The following is a 20,082-nucleotide window of genomic DNA, read 5'->3' as shown; positions in this document are numbered from 1 at the left end:
GTGGGTGCAGGAGGCCAAGGACTTAGAGCCATCCTCTGCCGCTTTCCCAGGCCATAATCAGGGAGCTGGGTGGAAAGTGGAGCAGCCAGGACATGAACTGGCAACTGGGATGCTGGTGCTTATAGGTGGAGGATGAGTCTGTTGAGTCACCACACCGAGTCCTGCCTGGCAGTTTTTTCTTGTTGTTGTTGTTTTTGTTTTGTTTGTTTTTAATTGCATTTCATTTTGTGACAGTTTCATAGGCTCTGGGATTCCCCAACCCTTCCCTGTGCCCTCCCCCCATGGTGGATTCCTCCACCTTCTGCCCAGCAGTTTTAATGTCTTCAGATTCAAGGCTGTAAAGAGAGAATTAGGGTAAGAACTTTTGGGCCAACATTGTGTTTTCCTGCATGATTTTATGTTAATCATTATTTAATGAAAGATTTTAAAAAGAAGGAAATCTATAATTGTCTAGAAATTCTGAAGAGTTTTAATGTGGTCCACTTTTGTGATTGATTTGGTTTATGAGTCGATTTCTGGCTGTTCCCACATCCGTCTCCCCAGTGGGCAGGAAGGAAGCACTGAGGAACAGTACCACAAGCCACCTGCAGGGCCTTTCCTCCCCTGCTATGTTTTCAGTGCTAAGATGGAGCCTTCACCTCATGACATACAAAGCCATTTCGTGTAAGTTCTCATTAACCACTATGTCCCAGTGAGATCATAATGCCTACAATGTTAGAAATCAGTTTGTGAGAGAGATTGATCCTATCCTCAAGCCCACTATCCAAATGGCAGCAGTAGCCCCTGGCTCTGGGAACTTAACCAAGGTCTTCCATACTGACAGCAAAGTCCAAATGTCTTTGGCTAATACCACTGCCTTCCAGGGTCTATAATACCAAGAAAATGGGGTGAGGAACCAGAGCCAGATACATCGATGTGGGGCCCCAGGTTTCTTAACTGCTATGCTGAATGCTGATCCAGTGTTAGGTATGTTTATGGAAGAATAAAATTAAGACCCGCAGTGCTCTTTTCCTAAACTCTGAAAACTCATATCCATAGCAGTAGCTGTGAGGAAGCTGATGCACCCACTGTGGAGGGATTAGGTAACAGATAACCTGAAACCACAGCAGATGGCCCTGCATTCTCAGTGGCTTCACACAATCATTTTCTTGATGCTGTCTTTTGAAGTACAAAAGTTTCTCATTTTGATGCGGTTTAATTGATTTACTTTTTATTGCTACTGTTCATGTTTATGGAATTAAATATTATAAACCACTACCTAATCCAGGATCACAGTTTTACTCATTAGATTGACTCCTAACATCTACTTCAAAAAACTTGGGAGTTTTAGCTTAAACTTGGTTCTGTGTGTCATTATTTTTTTTTAATTAATTAATTAATTAATTTTTAAAAATTATATTGTTGCCAATCTTTACATAGTTAATTGCGGTAAAAGGTTCAGGGGCTATAGGGAGGTGGGTAAGACTATTATGTCCATATTCTTTCCTTCTTGTATCTGAGGTAAAGGGGTATATTGAGGGAAAAGCCCCACCCAGTTTCCCACCCACCCCAGGTCCCGGATGTGGGGGATGCTCTGAGATCTCTGCTCAAGTGGTTTTAATAGTTCATCAGTTATGAATCGCTGCCATTTTCGCCACTCCCAGCTTGGTGAGGTAGTTGAAGAATCCACTGATTGACATTGTCCATCATAGAGTCTTCATTTGCGCAGTATTTCGCTGCCAACATATAGCTGAGATGGTTGATTGACTTGTTCTTTCTTCTGTCTTTTCTTGGCTAGGGTTCTGAGTCCGCCATTTCGATTGGGGATATCCCCAAAGAAACTTTGGGGTATTCCCAGACTAGTTTCTTGTATGTTCTAGCAAGCACAGGGCCCGGCACAGTCCATCTCCACGATCAGCTGGTGGTTGCAATTGCTGGGTTGGTTCTGGTTTCAGTCCCGACTTCCAATGGAACCAATGGGTGTTGCAGTCCAGCCTGCTTCTGCCCAGCACATACTCGGCCCTCACATAAACCAGTGGGAGCTGCAGCCTAGTCAGAGCGACCCACAATAACCCCCACCAGGCCTGCCCCCTGCCCTGGTTTGCCAGTATGTGTAGCAGACTAGTCCAGTCTGTCCCCCATCCCATTTGGCTCTTGTACTTGTCAATGGGTATTAAAGCTCAGTTCCATCTAACCAGCTCAACTATCCAGCCCACACGGTTGTTGTTGAGTGCCTCTCTGTCTAGCCACCCCAGCCCCCATCCTAGTTTTCATGCCCTCCCGTGGGAGTAGTAACCCAAGAGGGGGGAACCCATTATTTCCCTCCTGAGTCTCTCTCAATCCCAGTTTATGCACTCTTCGGGTGGTTCTGTGGTTTGACTTGAGAGAATTAGCCCCCAGTGCCAGCTTCTGCTGGCTGATGCTGTGGCTAAGCCCAAACAACCCTCACCCACTCTAATTTATGCTTGCACTAGTAGGAATAATCAGCCCAGCGTGGCTTTTCCTTGTTCTAGTCCACATGTGGCGCACAGGTGTTACAACCCTGCTTGGTCTGATCTGTCCCCATCCCAGCCCACGCTCTCCAGTGGGAGTAGCTGTCCAGCAAGGGGACCAGCCCCTTAATCCCCCTGCCAGCTCTGCGCCTCCCTTCCTGGTTCTCACACGTGCTGGTTGGGTGCTACAGTCACATCCAGTACAGGCAACCTCATCCTGGCATTCCATATTGTGCACTGAGTTTTGTCGCGACCAAACCTGGCTCGACCCACACTCTGTTCTGGTGTTCAGATTTGCCAGTGGATGACATGAACTGATTCAGCCTGGTCTGCCCCTGACCCATGCCAAATATATGCCAGTGGGAAACTTTCCATGGCCTATTCTGGGCTGTTTCCTATCATGCATCTTGCGCTTACCTGCAGGGACTGTGTCCTGCCAGAGGAGTTGCCCAGGCTCCTCCATCAGAACCCCTCCCAATGGCAGATTTTGCGCATGCCAGGGGATCCATGAGCCAGCCCTACTCAGTTCACCTCCTGTCCTAGCAGGAACAGTGGCTTTTCTTGACTGGCTTTCACCCCGTTCTGGTTCTTGTTGTTGGATGTTTCAGCCCAGCCATGGCTCGTCCATACCCACATACAACTCACACATGGCTCAGTAGGGGGTTGAGATCTAGCCTAGTCAGTCCCACATCTATCCTGGTTCTCCAGGACACCAGACGGTGTTGGGGTCTGGGCTGGTCTGGTGCATCCAATCCTAGCCCACACTAGTGCCACGGGAGACTACAACTGTTTCCTAGTTAGAACACAGCCTCCATTCCAGCACACGCGCCCCTTGGTGGGAACCTTAACCCAGTTAGGGTGTCCCCTTAGCTCCCCAACTGGGCCTGTTCCTAGCCATAGGTCTCGCGCATGGCAGTGGCTGCTCTCACTCAGCTTGTCTCAGTCCCTCACTTGTCCTGTCCTCTGCCTTAGACAGTGTGGCTTAGCATACTTGACTCAAGTAGACCAGTAGGTGCAAGAGCATGGCTCAGCATGACCTGTGCTCCATCATGGCTTCTAGTTTCGCTTGTAGGCTAAGGTTTGCTCAGTCATGCCCAGTACCTCCCGTTCCATTACCAATTTACACATTAGCCAACTGTTGGAGCTACTTTGCCCAGCTTGTCTGACCCCCCAGGTCTGGACCACATGTTCACTAGCGGGAGCTATGACTCCCCAGGAGAGTTTCCCAAGTTCCTCCATTTGATCCACTCCCAGATTCAGTTCTCATACATGCCAATGGGTTTTAGGTCAGTGCCTGGCACAGTTCGGCCTTCCATTTGGCCGTATATGAGCTGGTGAATGTTGCAGCCTGGCCCACCCCACACCCTATTCAGGATGCACATTCGGGTGCTGTTGCCTTGACAAGTCCAGACTGCTGCAGGTTCCTTTACCTGTGATTGGTGGCAGGCTCCTTGGTCACACCTAGCTTAATCCAAAACCACCCAAACTCTTGGGCTTACCATTGGGCTAGACTTTCCACAGGGTGTGGCCTACACATCCTACACAGAATCTAACCCCGGATATGGTTCTCGAGTGCTAGTTAATGTTACGGCCCTGCCTATTGTGACCAGTCTCCTGATCCATCATCATGTCAGGTAAAAGGATATCCTGAGCCCTGGACAAGCCCTGAGCCTTAGCTTTTGCATGAACTGGTGTTCACTACTCAGCTTGTTAAGTGATTACAAGTTCTTCAAAAGAAGAGTTACTGCCATTGGGAATCTATTGACTCAGATCCCAGAAGCACAGTGGGATCAACCTGGAGCTACCTAAGCAGCAATTCAGACAACCAATACCACAGAGCTCCCCGGCCGGGCGGCCAGCATGCAGAGCCTGGCGCCAAATGGCGCACTGGCCGCCCAGGAACAGCTCACCACGTGCACATGGTGGCTGGAGTTGGAATCCGAGCAGGACGCCCCATCCTGGAGCCCACCAACAGCCTCCCGGTCATTATTTGTTTTTGTGAATGGTGTGAGGCAATGGGTCAAGCTGTACTATATTACAAATTATTTATTTTTGTTTTTTTACAAGGCAGAGAGAAAGACAAGGGATATTTTTCCATTCACTAGTTCACTCCCCAAATACCTGCAACAGTCAGACTGGACCAAAAGGAAGCCAGTAACCTGGAATCAATCTCTCATGTGGGTGGCAGGAACACGCATATTTGGGCCATTATTTGTTGCCTGACACGTCCACATTTTCAGGAAAGTGGATTGCAAGCAGAGGAGCCAGGACTTGAACCAAGCACTCCAAATGAAATGTAGGTTTCCCTAGTGGTGATTTACCTTCTGTGCTAAGTGCTTGCCTCCTTTCTTTGCTTATGAGTATTTGGTTTTCCCAGCTTGATGTTTGAACGTATTATTCCTTCCCTATTCAGTAACCTTGACCCTTGACAAAATCCATTTGCCAGGTGGAGGCCTGGATTGTGTTCCAGGATCCTGTCTTGGCCTAAACAAATCCCTTCCTGTTGCAGACATTTGAGAAATGAACTAGTGAATGAAAGATCTCTCTGCCTATCTGCCTTTCAAATAAAATGAAAACCTGCCATTTCAACTGTCTGTGAAACTAAGGACTTATTTCTGAATCTCTACTTTATCAAGTTGCTATATATGTGTATTCTGCCTGCACAGTAGTATCTTTTGTACTATATTTTTGTCATAAATTTGGGGCAAATGAATTCCCCAATTTATTCTCTTTGATTATTGTTTCAACTCTTTGGGTTTTCTTGCATTTCTATGTGAATTTGAGGATCAGCTTGTTATTTTCTGCAGAAATCCAGCTTGGAATTTACAAGGGGTTGAATTGGACCTGCAGATCAGTTTGAGTACTTGCACTAGCTTAGCAATATGGAATTTCTGATTTTACAAATGTTTGAGTCCTGCTAGTTTTTTTAGATTTTTATTTTATTTTAACAATATTTGTATATGGCTTGTATATCCTACAACCGCATTAGGTTTGTTTATTAGCTCTAGTAGTGTATGTGTATATCCTCTAATTTTGATATACACTTAATTAAGGCATTTCATTTTCAATCCTTGAGTCAATTACTTCAAATGCCACATTGCTGTAGAAGTCTTCCAACCAGTAAGTGATTTCCAACCCCTGTAGCACTGACTCACTATGTACAGGCTTGGGAACAATGGGTTGAGGCATTGTCATTTCTTTCTCAAGGGCCAGAGTCCTGGGATTGCAGTAGAATCAAACAAAAAACAGCTTGTCATTCATTGCAAACAAACTGATAACCTCTGACTTTCTAAAAGGAAGCATCCAAAATGGTGCAGAATGGTTACCCTTGGTCGGCACCAAAGCCCAGGTTAACTTCATCCCTGAAAGAATTCAGCGATGTCAGTTTAGTTACTGAAGCTGTGCTTCAGGACATGGACTTGAGGAAACAGGTTTTGGCTGAATTGTCCACAGTATAAAAGCCAAAGCATTCTTGTGCACCAACATTTCCATCCTAGATGTTGATGAGATCACTTCATCCATGTGGTCATTAGCACCCACTTCTTCATACCAGCTCACATTGTGAGGTTAGTGGAGGTGATACTCCCCCGCCCCCACCATTGCCACTGTGATTGGCTTATCCAAAAGAATTTAAAAAGTTGGAGTGCTCCTAGGCAACTATCATGGTTTTGTTGAGACTGTAATATTGAGGCCTTGCTAGGAACAGACGTTCTTCCTGTTGGAAGATGGCAGTAAGCCAGAGGAGATAGATCAGGTGCTGGAAGAGTTTGGCTTTAGAATGGGACCTTTCAGGGTATCTGACCTTTCTGGGTTGGATGTGGAGAATTCTCTGAGCATATTCTCCATGATGGAGTGCAGCATTTAACGGGATAAAGCCACAGAGAGAGTCTCTGTGACAGGGCATGGAAGACTGCCCTGTCATAGGAGGGGTGGAGGTAGTAATCATTTGTCAGCATTCTTGGCAAAACACAGGTGGGAGCTGGTGAGGGCAGAATGGGGAACTCTAAGGTGATTTGGCAGATTGGGCTAAGCATATCACCCCTGTCTAAGCCCCAGTCACAAGTACACAGCTGTCCTTGCTGTTTGCAAGGGAGTCAGTCATGTTTATCAGCTAGTTCCCTGAGAAAGTGATGTCCACAACTGGCCTTTATTAGCATTACTGTTGTACTCATGAGAAACAGTGGAAGTCTTAAGCTGTGAGCTTGTGAGGGGTCTTAGGAGTCACCTTTTAGAATGTTTTAATTCTCAGCAGAGTAACAGGCTAGTTTCTCTGCCGGGGCAAGCCTTTGTGATGCTGTGTATGAAAATAGTTAGACTGTAAAATATCTAAAATTATTACAAAACTCATTTTGTATAACAATGCTATAAAAATCCTGCCCTTCTTAGGACTCCTGAGGAACTCCCAATGACAAGGCCACTGTGCTTCCAGGTAAGCAAGGGAACTTGAGACCTGGTGTTTTGGAGGGGAGCGACTAGGAAGAACTTTATGAGACAGATCAATGGACCAGCCCGCATGGGAGACCTGAGCTGGGCTTGTTAACATGTATCATTACTGACCCCACATGCCAGCCCACATGATAGCTAGGGCTGGGAACTTGCCTGACAAGGCTAGATCCCAGCACATGACAGTATCAGAACAGCGGACAGGTCACATTAGGCTAAGCCATGACACTAACCAGCACACAAGAGAACCAGGTCCAGAGGTAGATTCTGTGGTGGACATATGGGCTTAAGCCTGTGGAATTACAAGTCCTTCTGGTTGGCATAAGAGTTGGGGTAGTGAGGGGCTGAGTTAGGCGCAATCATGGAACCTGCTGACACTCACAGATACTGGGGCTGGGAGCAGACTGGGCAGGTCCAGACTGCGCACCAGCATGGGCACCCTTAAGCAGGGCATGGGGTGGGTCAGGCCGCAATATCTACCAGCCCATACAAAGGCCTGGACAGACGGGCAGGGTATGCCGGATAAGGGCCTAACACCTGCTGGCATGCATGCGATCTGGGTCTGGGAGTGAACCTAATAGGGGAACCTGGGAAACTCCTCTGGTTGGCCACAGCTCCTGATAGTGAGCACATGGTCCAGGCCTGGGTGTTGGGCAGGCTGGGCACGGTAGCTCCATCTGTTGGCAAGTCTGTGGGTTGGTTTTGGAAGCGGGCAGACTGGGCAAGGCCGAGAAAACCTTAGCCCACTGGTCAGTACAGAAACCAGGCGTCAGTGCTGGGTTTCAGGTCAGGCAGGGCTAGGCTATCACACCTACTGGTTTACATGAGCCAGGAATGAGAGCAGACTGAGCTGGGCCAGGTTGCAGCATCCACCAGTGAGAATTGGGACTGGTGGTTGGCTGGGTCAGGCCTGGCTGCAGCATCTGAAGACAAAGGCCAAGACAGGAGAGGGGCTAGGCCAAACTGTGTCAGAGCAACCACTGGCAAGGATGAGCTCTGCAGCTTGGAATAGACTTGTTTGGGGATCTAAGGGGTCACCCTAATTGGATTGTGGTTCCCATTGGTGGACACTAGGTCCGGAGTGGGGGCTGCGGTCTGGTCTGGACATAACTGCATTGTCCCTTGGCACAGTGTGGACTGGGTCTGGGATGTGCCACACTGGACCAGACTCCAACACCTACTGGTGCTTGTGAGAACCAGGATGGGTGTAGGATGGACTGGGCTTGGTCTCTGCTCATGTGGACCCATGCATGAGCTGTGTCTGGGTGAGGGCCAATCAGGAAAGGCCACTGCTCCTGTGGGACAGAAGGTGGACTAAGCAAGACTGGCCCATGGACTCACCAGTATGCGTGAGATCTGGGATTGGGAGAGATCCTGATGGAGGAGCTTAGAGAATTCCTGTTGTAAGAATACAGTCCCTTCAGGTGAGCTCAAGAACCAAGACAGGAAGCAACTCAGATCAAGCCAGGTAATGGCTCAGTAGGGAGACCCCACACCCCCCATACCCAATGGTGAGCGTGAGAACTGGGATCCGGGGTAGACCAGGCTGGGCAGGACTACAACACCTGGTGGCCTACATGTGAGCTGGAACAGGGGAAAGTCAAGCTGGACTGACTGTACCTTCTGGTGCATGCATAAGCCAAAGTGGGTGTGGGTGGATTGGGCTTTGCCATAGAACCAACTAACAGATGCTGGCTTAGGGAAGGGGAACGAATTTTGTCAGGCTAAACAGCAGAACCACCTAGAGAGTACAAGATCCAGAAGTGGGAGTGAGCCCATTAGGGAAACAGTGGGTACCTCCCTCTTGGGTTGCCACTCCCGCAGATGAGCAAGAGAACCAGGACTGGGACAGGCATAGCCAGACAGATGGTGCACCCTCTGGCACCAGTGTGGCCTGGATAGTGGGGCTGGTGGGATGAACTCGGCTTCAATGCCCATTGACACGTATGAGAGCCGAATGGAACATGGGACAGACGGAACCAGTCTGCTGTACATACTGGCAAGCATGGGAACCAGGACAGGAGGCGGGCCTGGTGGGGGTTATTGCGGGTCATTCCAACCAGGCTTCAGCTCCCACTGCTTTGCGTGAAGGCCAAGTGTGTGGTGGGCAGGATTGGGCTGGACTCCAGCACTCCATCGGTTTGCATAGAAGACAGGCCTGGAGACAGAACTGACCCAGAAATTACGGGTACAAGCGTGTGCAACGACTGATTTGGGTGACAGACTGCGCTGGACCCTGTATTGGCAAACACGCAGGAATCAGGTCTGGGATCATCTCAGATGAGGTTTCTTTGACGATTCCGTCCCAACTAAACCACTGCACTCAGAACTCCAACCATGGAGAGAATTGTAGGTTCCATGGTCTGACTGTGGAGTGCAAGTGTCCGAGCTGAGCCACTTAAATGGCTTAGACAGAGCAGTGGAGAGTATATCCAGATGCATGTGGAAAATATGGCAGTATATTGGAGCCTGCAGGGGACACCTGGTGCTATAACAGGACAGAGGACAGAACAAATCGATCAACTACCCCAGCCAAGTGTTGGCAGTGAATGTCTGGGCAAATGGAGACTCTAAGGTGGACTATGTCAACCAATGGATTCTGGAGAGATTTCATTGTGATTGGAGTGGTGAGATCGACTACAATTTAGAACTGTTGAACTATTAAATCCACTTGAGCAGGGCCCTCGGAGCGTGCCCCACATGGGGGCCCTGGGATGGTTGGGAGGCTGGGTGTGGCTTCTCCCCTTTTTTCTCCCCTTCTCCCAGATACAGGAAGGAAAGAAGAGAATGTCAAAACAATGATCTCACCCGCTTTCCTCTAGCCCTTGACTTTTCACACCCTGATCAAATATGTAAAAATTATTAAAAATATACAATAAAATAAAAAGAACCCTTCCCCTCTTGTGTTTTACCATGTGTGCTTAAAAAGAGGCTGATCAACACAGGAAATCGTACACAAATGTCTATAACACAATTATTCATAACAGCCAAAATTGTAGTAGCCACAATATCTATTGATAGATGAACAGATAAACAAAGAATAGCATTTGCATATTATGGACTGCTATCCAACCATAGCATGCGAATACCGTGCTACAACGTGATGAGTCTTGAAACCATTATGCTAAATGGCAAGAGCTAATCATAAGGACTCCATATTATGTTAACATTTTCATGAAAGGTGCAGAATAGGCAAATCTATAGAAAAACAGAAAATTCCTTAGTAATTGTCTTAAGGGGGCAGTTATTGTAAGGGCACAGGAGTTGTAGAGCAACTGCTGATGGATACAGAGTTTCTCTTGAGTTGATGAAGATGCTCCGAATTTACTGTGCCAGTACGCACCATAGAACAGGCTTAAAAATAATTGAATTGGGACCAGTGCAGTGACTCAATTTGCTAATTTTCACCTTAAAAGCTTGGGATCCCATATGGGTGCCGGTTCATGTCCTGACTGCTCCACTTCCCATCCAGCTCCCTGCTGTGGCCTGGGAAAGCAGTGGAGGATGGCCCAAAACCTTGGGATCCTGTACCTGCTTGGGAGACCTACAGGAGGCTCCTGGCTTCAGATTGGCCCAACTCAGGCTGTTACAGCCACTTGGGGAGTGAAGCAGCAGATGGAAGATCTTTGTCTCTCTATCTTTCTCTACATCTGCTTCTCCAATAGAAATAAATAAATCTTGTAAAACATCGTTGAGTTGTATGCTTTCATTGCATACTCATTGGGTGCCTAAGTTTGAGACCCCACACCTGCTCATCACTACAACTTCTTATAGAACAGATCCTGGAAGGCAACAGTGATGGCTCAATGGTGATGGGTCTGCCACTGTTGTGGGAGAACTACATTGTGTTCCTCGTGCCTGGCTTTATGCCCAGCCCATCCTGGACCATTTAGTTGGTAAACAAGTGAATGGGAGCTCTCTGTCTCTTACTCATTTTGCTTCTCAAATAAATAAATGTGTGTTTTAAAGTTAAGATGAAAAAATGTTGGATAAATTGAATTTAAATGTTTCATCATAAAAGAGAATAAGAGGGCCTAATGAAAAGTTTAAATGTGCTTTAAACTGTAGTTCACATTAAAATAATTTTTGAAATATGTAATGCTGTTACACTTTTTGTCTTTTGCAATAAGATATTATTATAAAAGGCTTGGTGACATAGTCACATCTTCAGGCTTTTTAATATAATATGAGAAATGTGAGTTCTTTAAACCATCAGTGGATTTTACATTGTTAAATTCAGTTTTCCTCTATACCAGCCTCTATTTTAAAATATATATGTATTTATAATTTTTTTAAGATTTATTTATTTTTATTGCAAAGTCAGATATATATAGAGAGGAGGAGAGACAGAAATAGCTTCCGTCCAGTGATTCACTCCCCAGGTAACCACAACGACTGATGCTGTGCCGATCCAAAGCCAGGAGCCAGGAGCCTCCTCCAGGTCTCCCACGTGGGTGCGGGGTCCCAAGGTTCTGGGCCATCCTCAACTGCTTTCCCAGGCCACAAACAGGGAACTGGATGGGAAGCAGAGCAGCCAGGATTAGAACTGTTGTCCATTTGGGATCCCAGTGCGTTCATTGCGAGGACTTTAGTGGCTAGGCCACGGTGCTGGGTCCTAAAATATATATTTTAAAAATCTTCTGAAAGATTTATTTATTGTTATTTGAAAGGCATATTTCACAGAGAGAGAAGGAGATAAAGAGAGAGATTATTTCTATCTGCTGAATCACTCTCCAAAGGTTGCCATGGCCAGGGCCAGGGCAGTCCACAACTGGGAGCCAGTAGCTTTTTGCAGGTCTCCCACATGGGGCGCAATAACTTGGGCTATCCTCCGCTGCTTTCCCAGGCTATTAGCAGGGAGCCAGATTGGAAGTGGAGCAGCTGGGATTTGAATTAGTGCCTGTATGGGATATCAGCACTGCGAATGGAAGATTAACTTGCTGTGCCACCACACACACACCAGCCAGTGCTTCTGTTCTGCCATTCTTGATCCAGCACCCTCATGATCTTCTCCCACATCTGCTGGCATGTGTTGACCACACCCTGCAGGTCCCTGTGGAGTCAGACCCTGTTTCCATAGTCACTTAAGGAACTGCAGTGTAGCTGCAGTTATTGTGGGGGTCAGGAGGAGGGTGGGGCATTTCCTGAGCCAGGTATGTGCCGTCTTACACACAGATGCTGCCGAGTTACCTTAGAGCAAGAGGAGAGTAGATGGGTTCTGCAGGCCTGAAACATTCAGGGGAAACTGGGAAGCTGAAATTTCTGAGTTTAGGGCTCCCTTCTTCCCAACCAACATCCTAACTTTGGTATAATAGACTCACCAAGAAACATCAACCTTCTCTGGAACTCCATGTCCCTTATAATAAAGTCCTGGGCTTGACCCGCTTCTTTCCCCCTGCACCTGAAGATGAGTCTCTTTGTATGCTGGCAGGACAGTTCTCTAGTGCTCACAGTTCATCTGTCAGCAGTAAGTAATACCCTTTACGCCGTCTGTCCTATTTCTGTAGGGTGACTGTGGTTCCCAGCACAGTAGTCTGATTCCATAGAGTTAGAACTTCCTGTACACTTCTCAGATGCCTGAGACCATGCCCTCCTTTCCTTCTCCTGGAATTGTACACACACACATGTAGATCTCTCTCTCTCTCTCTCTCTCTCTCTATATATATATATATATATATATATATGCACATGTATATATGTGCATGTGTGTGTAAATATAAAAAAGGATATAAAATCTTCATTTATTCATTGTCCTAGACTAGCCACTCTAAAATATCCCAGCTCAGGGTCTGCCAGGCTGTGTGAGCAACAGCAGGGCAAGGCTGTGGAGAGATGGCTCCTGCTCTGCCTGTCTGAACACTATCTAGCATAGTTTAGCATGAAATCCTGCAAAAACCGAACTTCCAGTAGAATCGTCACACCTGCCTTGTCCCCACCCCAACCATAGAATACACGATCCAATTGATTCTCACCCAGCTGGTGACTTAGGTAAAGAATACTAAGAAGGAATTAAAAATAAAATAACATTTTGTCATAAAATTAATAAATCTTCCCATAAAAGAGAAAATTGGATCTGCATGAAAATGTGAACTGTTCTGAATTGTTCCTGAAAATCTAAATGTTATCACCCCTCTAAATGTACGGTTACTTGCTTGATCCTCAGAGACATCTCATACCTTTGTAAGGGTACTCTCAACCCTGTATTGGAAAATGAGACGAGCTTAAGGTTTCTGGACCCACTCCCCACTAGATGGTGCTACTGAGAAGTTTTCTGAAAAATTCCACTTAGGCGTTCCACTTGGAAATATGCAATAACATTATTATTATTATTATTATTATTATTATTATTAATTACATTGCATTATGTGACACAGTTTGATAGGCTCTGGGATTCCCCCAATCCCTCCCCATACCCTCCCCCCATGGTGGATTCCTCCATCTTGTTGCAGTATTACAGTTCAAATTCAGTCAAGATTCTTTCATTGCAAGCATGTACCAAGCATAGAGTCCGGCATCTAATTGTCCAGATAAATTCAACGGTTTCTGGGGGAGACCATCTCTGGTCTGAAGGTAGAGCTGGCAGAGTAGCAGCAGTAGGTTAAACGGTGGCTAATACCTTTTGTTTTCTAACCTCACTCCAATGCCCCAGGAGCTTGTCACTGATTGGCATGTGGCTCACTTCCATAAATAATAAGCCACCAACCAGAGGGAAGTTTAAAGACAGAGCTTCAGTAGCATTTGATACGATTTGAATTCCAGTGATGATTATGTTATTGACCAGGACCGATGTCAGTCTTAATTATATAACGTGTGCCTAATTTTCTTAAGCTTTTGTTCAGTTTGTGTGAGTGAGCATAACACCATGTCACATTGTAAAAACTCAGTAGTTACATGTTTCATGAGAAGTCAGCTTTATTCTTTTTAAGACAGATGAGAATTCTAAAAATGATTATTCAATATCGGGATTTATGTCTCTTTCTATGCAGACATTTTGTTTATATGACTGAAAATAAGGTACTACACTTGACCATTTCCTGGGAACCACTCATTCCAAAGGAAAAATACAGTGACTACAATAGTTACATTCTAACATTTGCACAGAGTTGAGGTTTTCATCCAAATCTGAAGTCAATAACCTCTTTCATGTTATCAACTGTGAAATGGCATCTTACTGTGAAATTGCCATTACGCTTCCTTTCCTAGATTAACTCCAGCTTTTTTTATGGGTCAACCCCCTCTTCCATTTTTTGATCACATTCTTATTTTCTCCCCATGTTCCCAGGATTGTGAAAAGGAAGGGAAGTTGTTTCATACACAGTCATCTGTCTCATCATCTCCACTTTGTATATACTCACAGCCCATCTCAGAGACCCAGGGGCAGGCCCCACGCCAAGCCTGAGTGGGACTGGGGCCTGGGCCTCCACGAAGAGCCTTCAGGGAGATGAAATCTGGGACCCAGTGCCCAGGGAGCATTGGAGGAGCCAGAGGAGCCGGTGTCTGAGCCCGAGGGTGCCGAGGTCTGCAGGACACATGCTGTGAAACTGTCCTTGCGGAGAGCAAAGGAGGGTAGAAAGGCAGGAGCCAAAGCACAGCTCAGTGCACGTCCCCCTTCGCCATGTGGCTGATGCTCACAATGCCCAGGGCTGGAACTGATGGGGGAGGGGTGGGAGGGCAGGAGCTGGCTACAGGGCATCAGCAACTGCGCCCTGGGCAGCTGGCAGGGACACTGCCCCAGCACACAGACCCCTTTCTTCTTCCCAGGAAGCCACAGGAAGCTGTGCTGAGTGGAGCCTTGTGTCTGGGCCTCTGCACCACCAGTTTTGGGGCGGGGACGGCTTGGGGCAGCAGTGTGTGCCCTGGTCCTGGAGACGGCATAATCAGAGATAACCCAGCAAAACAGGGTCCTCTCTACCTCCCCTGCAGTCAGGTCATGTGGCAGTACCAGCCAACATCCTCAAGGGCAGAGCTGGCTTAGGCAGAAGGGGCACCCGGAGGAGGGATTCAGGTCTGGTGGTTTTGTGTCTCCACAGTAGTTTGCAGAATCTTTAGAATGGTGATTGCCACATTGGTAAGGTTATGCTTCATTTTTTGTTAGAAGTGAGTAGAGAGAGGGTTGAATGTATCCTTGTTATATATTAATATGTGCAATAATCATCCTCATATACTGATCAGAGAAAATTACTTATGTAAGAGTGGACCTTTGGCATGATCATTGGAACCCGAATCAGGATGCCTGGGTGTGAGTCCCAGCCGCATACCTAATTCAGCCTCCTGTTAATGCACACCCTCTGCGACAGCAGATGATTGAGTTCCAGGCTGCTGACTTCAGCCTGGTCCAGCCCTGGCTGTTGCAGGCGTTAGGAAGGCAAAACAGGTGGTGGTGAGATTCTCTCTCTCTCTCTCTCTCAAATAAAGGAAGCTAAAAAACACCCAGAGGTCATTGTTGCGGAAGATTCAGAGTTTCCTGCTTGTATTCACACTTTAGTTCCCACAGCAGCTTCATGGGGTAGGTATTTCGATGAGCTGCAGTTTACAGATTAGAAAACAAGCACAGAAGGGACACTTTCCTAAGGACACACAAAGGCATAGCCACAGTGATAACCCCGTCTGACCCCAGCGTCTCATTCCTACTCGCTACTCTATGTTCTTGGTTTTAATCACATAACACACGACTGCAATAATCTGTAACCCAGGAATCCTAAACTTGTGTAGATGTTTTTAAACAATAAAGGTGAAAGTTGGGCCTGGCGGCGTGGCCTAGTGGCTAAAGTCCTAGCCTTGAAAGCCCCGGGATCCCATATGGGCGCCGGTTCTAATCCCGGCAGCTCCACTTTCCATCCAGCTCCCTGCTTGTGGCCTGGGAAAGCAGTTGAGGACGGCCCAATGCATTGGGACACTGCACCCGCGTGGGAGACCCGGAAGAGGTTCTAGGTTCCTGACTTCGGATCGGCACGCACCGGCCTGTTGCGGCTCACTTGGGGAGTGAAACATCGGACGGAAGATCTTCCTCTCTGTCTCTCCTCCTCTCTGTATATCTGGCTGTAATAAAATGAATAAATCTTAAAAAAAAAAAAAAAACAATAAAGGTGAAAGTCAAAAGAAAGGGGATTCTCATTTTTCTCCTTGCTCCTCCCCACCCCAGCTTTGCGGCAAGAGGCTCACCAGGACAGGCTCCAGGAAGACGAACCTCATGACTCCACCACCAACACGGGGGACTACTTCTGGCACTTTCCAGCATCCTGGACTTTTGTTAACGTGGGGGAAAAGATTGCAGATGTTCACCCGGAGCTGAACCTTCAGTATCTGTGCATTCAGAAATGATCCTGTGTCTAAAGCTGGAAAATAAACCCTGTGCTCTTCAATGACTTCACTAATCCCAGCAGTGTCCACATGACACGTATGAAAGTCCCGGTAAGTTTTCATGCTCCACGGGCACTCTTACTGTTCCTGTGCATGTGCCTGGCATTTGTGATCACCACAGGTCCCCTGGATGACTTAGCTCAGTCGATGCTGAGGTTTGTGGTGTGGTGTTATGATGCTGAGAACCAGACAGTAAAAGGTCCATGCGTGTGACCTGGGATTAGCAATGAACCTGAGCCAGGGCCTCCTGCTTTGGAAAAACAAAGACAGCACACGCTTGCTTGTTCGGTGGGAGCAGATATGTCTGAATTTTCTGGGACATGTTCCCCACATGGAATAGAACTGTTTCACCTGGGGCCAGGGCAGTGGCTCAGTTGGCTAATCTGCTGCCTGTAAGTACCGGCATCCCATATGGGAGTCAGTTCATATCCCGACCTCTCCACTTACCATCCAGCAACCTATTTGTACCCTGGGAAAGCAGCAGAGGGTGACACAAGTGTATAGGTCCCTACACCCATGAGAGAGATCCTGAGGGGGCTCCTGGCTTCAAATTGACTCAGCTCCAGCTGTTACAGCCATTTGGGGATTGAACCAGCAGATGAAAGATTTTCCCTTTTGTTTCCCCTTCTCTCTGTAAATCTGTCTTTCCAATAAAAGTGAGTCGTTAGGGCCTGGCGCAGTAGCCCAGTGGCTAAAGTCCTTGCCTTACATACGCTGGGATCCCATATGGGTGCTGGTTCTAATCCGGCAACCTCGTTTCCCATCCAGCTCCCTGCTTGTGGCCTGGGAAAGCAGTCGAGGTCAGCCCAAAGCATTGGGACCCTGCACCCACGTGGGGACCTAAAGGAGGCTCCTGGCTCCTGGTTTCAGATCAGGTCAGCTCCAGCCATTGCACTCACTTGGGGAGTGAGTCATCGGATGAAAGATCTTCCTCTCTGTCTTTCCTCCTCTCTGTATATTTGACTTTCCAATAAAAGTAAAATAAGTCTTTTAAAAATTAAAAAATAAAAGATCTTTAAAGAAAATAAAAATGTTTTTTCCCATAGCTGAGTCACTGTTAGTCTTCAGCTTGCAGAGTGGTACTGGGCCTTGCAAAAAAAAAAAAGTCAGGGAGGGGAGGCCCGTTAGTTTTGTGATTTGTGCTTTTTTTTTTTTCTGTTTTTCTAAAAGCATGATACAAAGTATCCATTATAGGCTGCACCAGTTCCCTCCCAGAACCATCAGGCTGCTTGGGACTCTGGAGTGGGCACCCAAGGGACCAGACATCACGATGACAATTGACATGGCCCACCCTCTCGGTAGGAACAGACAGGAGCATGCTGTGAGTGCCTATGGTTGCTGGAGTGGCCTGCAGAGCTGGATGGCAGAGAGCAGGTGAACAGATACCCTCCAAAGAGAAGCAAAACTGAGACAGTAAGGACCCAGCCCCAGGGGTCAGGGGATGTAGCCAGTGGAGCGTGAGATCCAGGCCAGACAAAAGAGCCAAGACACTCTCTGACTTCCCAGGCTCTACTGGGCAGCCCAGTCAGTAGGGATGCACTGGTACCTGGCTTCTAGCTGGTCTCTAGACAAGGCCCCAAGTCTGTGATTTTCAGGCACTGCCCCACAGAGAACCTGACTTGTGCTGGGTGTGGCCTGGGCACTGGCATTTAAAGGCTGTCCAGGAGATGCCAATATATGAAGGCAGGACCAAGGGGCTGCTGTCCGAATATCCACAGGCAGCATTAATAAGACAGATAGTGATGTGGAAGCAAGCAGCAGCAGATAAACAAGCATCCTTCAGCTCACTGTGAGCCACATCTTGTGCTGGGAAAGCAGGTGCCTAAGAATCCAGACATCTCTAGCCCAGGAGAGCTTTATGGACTGGGCCAGATGAACCACCCTGGCTACCTTGATGCCTGCAACAATGGCCTTGGCTTAGTTCAGATGGGATGAGGGAGACATCCTTCATGCCCCTTGGAGATGATCCAGGTGAGAAGGGGATCGGGCAGGGGTCTTCAGACAAGACAGCAGAACTTGCATACAGGCTTTGAAGTCCGGGCTGCAGGGCAGTGAGGTGCTGGCTGGACTGAGGGTGAGGCCAGTGGTGGAAATGACATGAAATTTGAGATGACCACAGAAAAAAATTTTAAATGCAGGAGCAGCCATGAGCATTGATCAGGCAGAAGGAAGTGGAGTGGAGGGAAGAGAACAGTGGCGTGTTGAGCAGGCTAAAGGAAGCCGGTTGGACAGGGTGTGGAAATGAGCCAGAGGAGCTGTCCTGTGAGTGGAGCGGGTGGCCCCGCTGGCACATGGCAGGAAGAACAGAACCCCATCAGATTCACCTGAGACCCTGTGGACACCAGGCTGGAGGAGAGACCCCAGGGCTCTGGACGAATGCAGGGAAAGGAGGTGGTGAGATGGCACAAGGGCTCGACCCTGCTGGCCTCTCTGCCATTTGACTCGCGTGGAAGACCTGGGAACGCCCTTCCCTGGTGCACCCTGGAACAGTTTTTTGACGAATAGAGATTTCAGGCCAACCTGGAACTGCGCCTGTCACTCCCCTGCCTGGCACCACTCTTTGCAAAGCTATCTCAGCAAGGAGGTCAGCTGTCTGCTTCTTTTCAACTGCAATTCATCCGACAGTTGTCTGGCTTTGTGTGTGAAGTTTTTGAATGTCCCTCCTTGTCTAGGATTATAGGCTTCACACTCTTATGATCAGAAACACGTTTCCACCACTGGGAGAAAGGAGGCCTTCTGCTTTTTATTTCTAGATCGTGTAATCACTTTGTTCTAGTTTCTGTTTAATGTCCTGACTCATTATAACAGCTGTTTACTGTGAACCTAGTTTCATGGTAAGGGCTTCACATTCATTATCTAGTTACTGCTCAAAACTGTCTCCAAGATCTATGGGTTTCATTTTACCAGTGAGGAATGCAATCTGATTTCAAAATGTTACCCTTAACTCTTATCTGTGTATTTGTGTGTGAGAGGTGGTGTGTGTTTAGGGGAGGCAACTTCATAAAGCTCATGGAAAATGGAATTAAAAGATAAGTCTATTTTGGTGTGCATTCATACACACACACCATTGAAATACATGCTTACGAACTTCAAAATGTTCATGGAGGGGGCCGTGTTGTGATGCAGTGGGTTTAGGAAACACTTGTGACATTGACATCTCATAACAATGTGCCAATTCCAGTTGCAGCTGCTCTGCTTCTAAAACAGCTCCTTGCTAACAGATTTGGGCTCCTGCCACCCACTTGGGAGACCCAGATGGAACTCCTGGCTGCTGTCTGGCCCAGCATTGACTATTGTAGGCATTCGAAGAATGAACCAGTAGATAGAAGATTTCTTTCTGTGTCACTCTACCTTTCAAATAAGTAAATAATCTTAAAAAATGTCGATGGGAAAAGCGTATTATTGAAACACTATTCATGGTCATAGTTTTAATTTTTTTTTACCAAAATAAACATATTTAACTCCATATTTCCACGAACTTTTAAAGCATTCTTGTGTTGTATATCTGTGTGTAAATGTTTATATCAGTATGTATGATTCAATATTATTTAATATTGATGTTTTTGCCTCAATTATACAACTTCTTATTTGCCAAATAATAAGTTTGTAGAGTTCAAAGTAAGTTGGTAAATTTCTATTGCCTTATTTTAAAATTTATTCTGTTTTTGAATAGGTTGGGCAATTCTCCTGGCCAAGCTTTGCAACGGGTTCCTAGTTCTGTGGACGCAGTAAGATTTACTTCATCAAACAATAGACCTTGGAAACATTTTTTTCAGTCCTGGAGCAAAGAAACCAACAACAGTTCAGA

General features: G+C 46.9%; 1 long non-coding RNA gene and 1 pseudogene across 1 annotated transcript; both read left to right on the top strand.

Moving 5' to 3' along the window:
* Positions 1 to 6,634, top strand: part of LOC131479868 (peroxisomal bifunctional enzyme-like) — a 46,050-nt pseudogene extending 39,416 nt beyond the window's left edge.
* Positions 6,635 to 15,401: 8,767 nt separating this feature from the next.
* On the top strand, positions 15,402 to 17,844 carry LOC131479927 (uncharacterized). Its single transcript, XR_009245181.1, has 3 exons — positions 15,402 to 15,645; positions 16,001 to 16,325; positions 17,577 to 17,844. It is a non-coding gene; the product is annotated as an uncharacterized LOC131479927 (long non-coding RNA).
* The last annotated feature ends 2,238 nt before the right edge of the window (positions 17,845 to 20,082 follow it).

The sequence above is a fragment of the Ochotona princeps genome, chromosome 3, assembly GCF_030435755.1.
Source record: "Ochotona princeps isolate mOchPri1 chromosome 3, mOchPri1.hap1, whole genome shotgun sequence".
Lineage (NCBI taxonomy): Eukaryota > Metazoa > Chordata > Mammalia > Lagomorpha > Ochotonidae > Ochotona > Ochotona princeps.
Note: the sequence above shows the minus strand (reverse complement) of the source record. Positions and strands in the feature narration are given on the sequence as shown.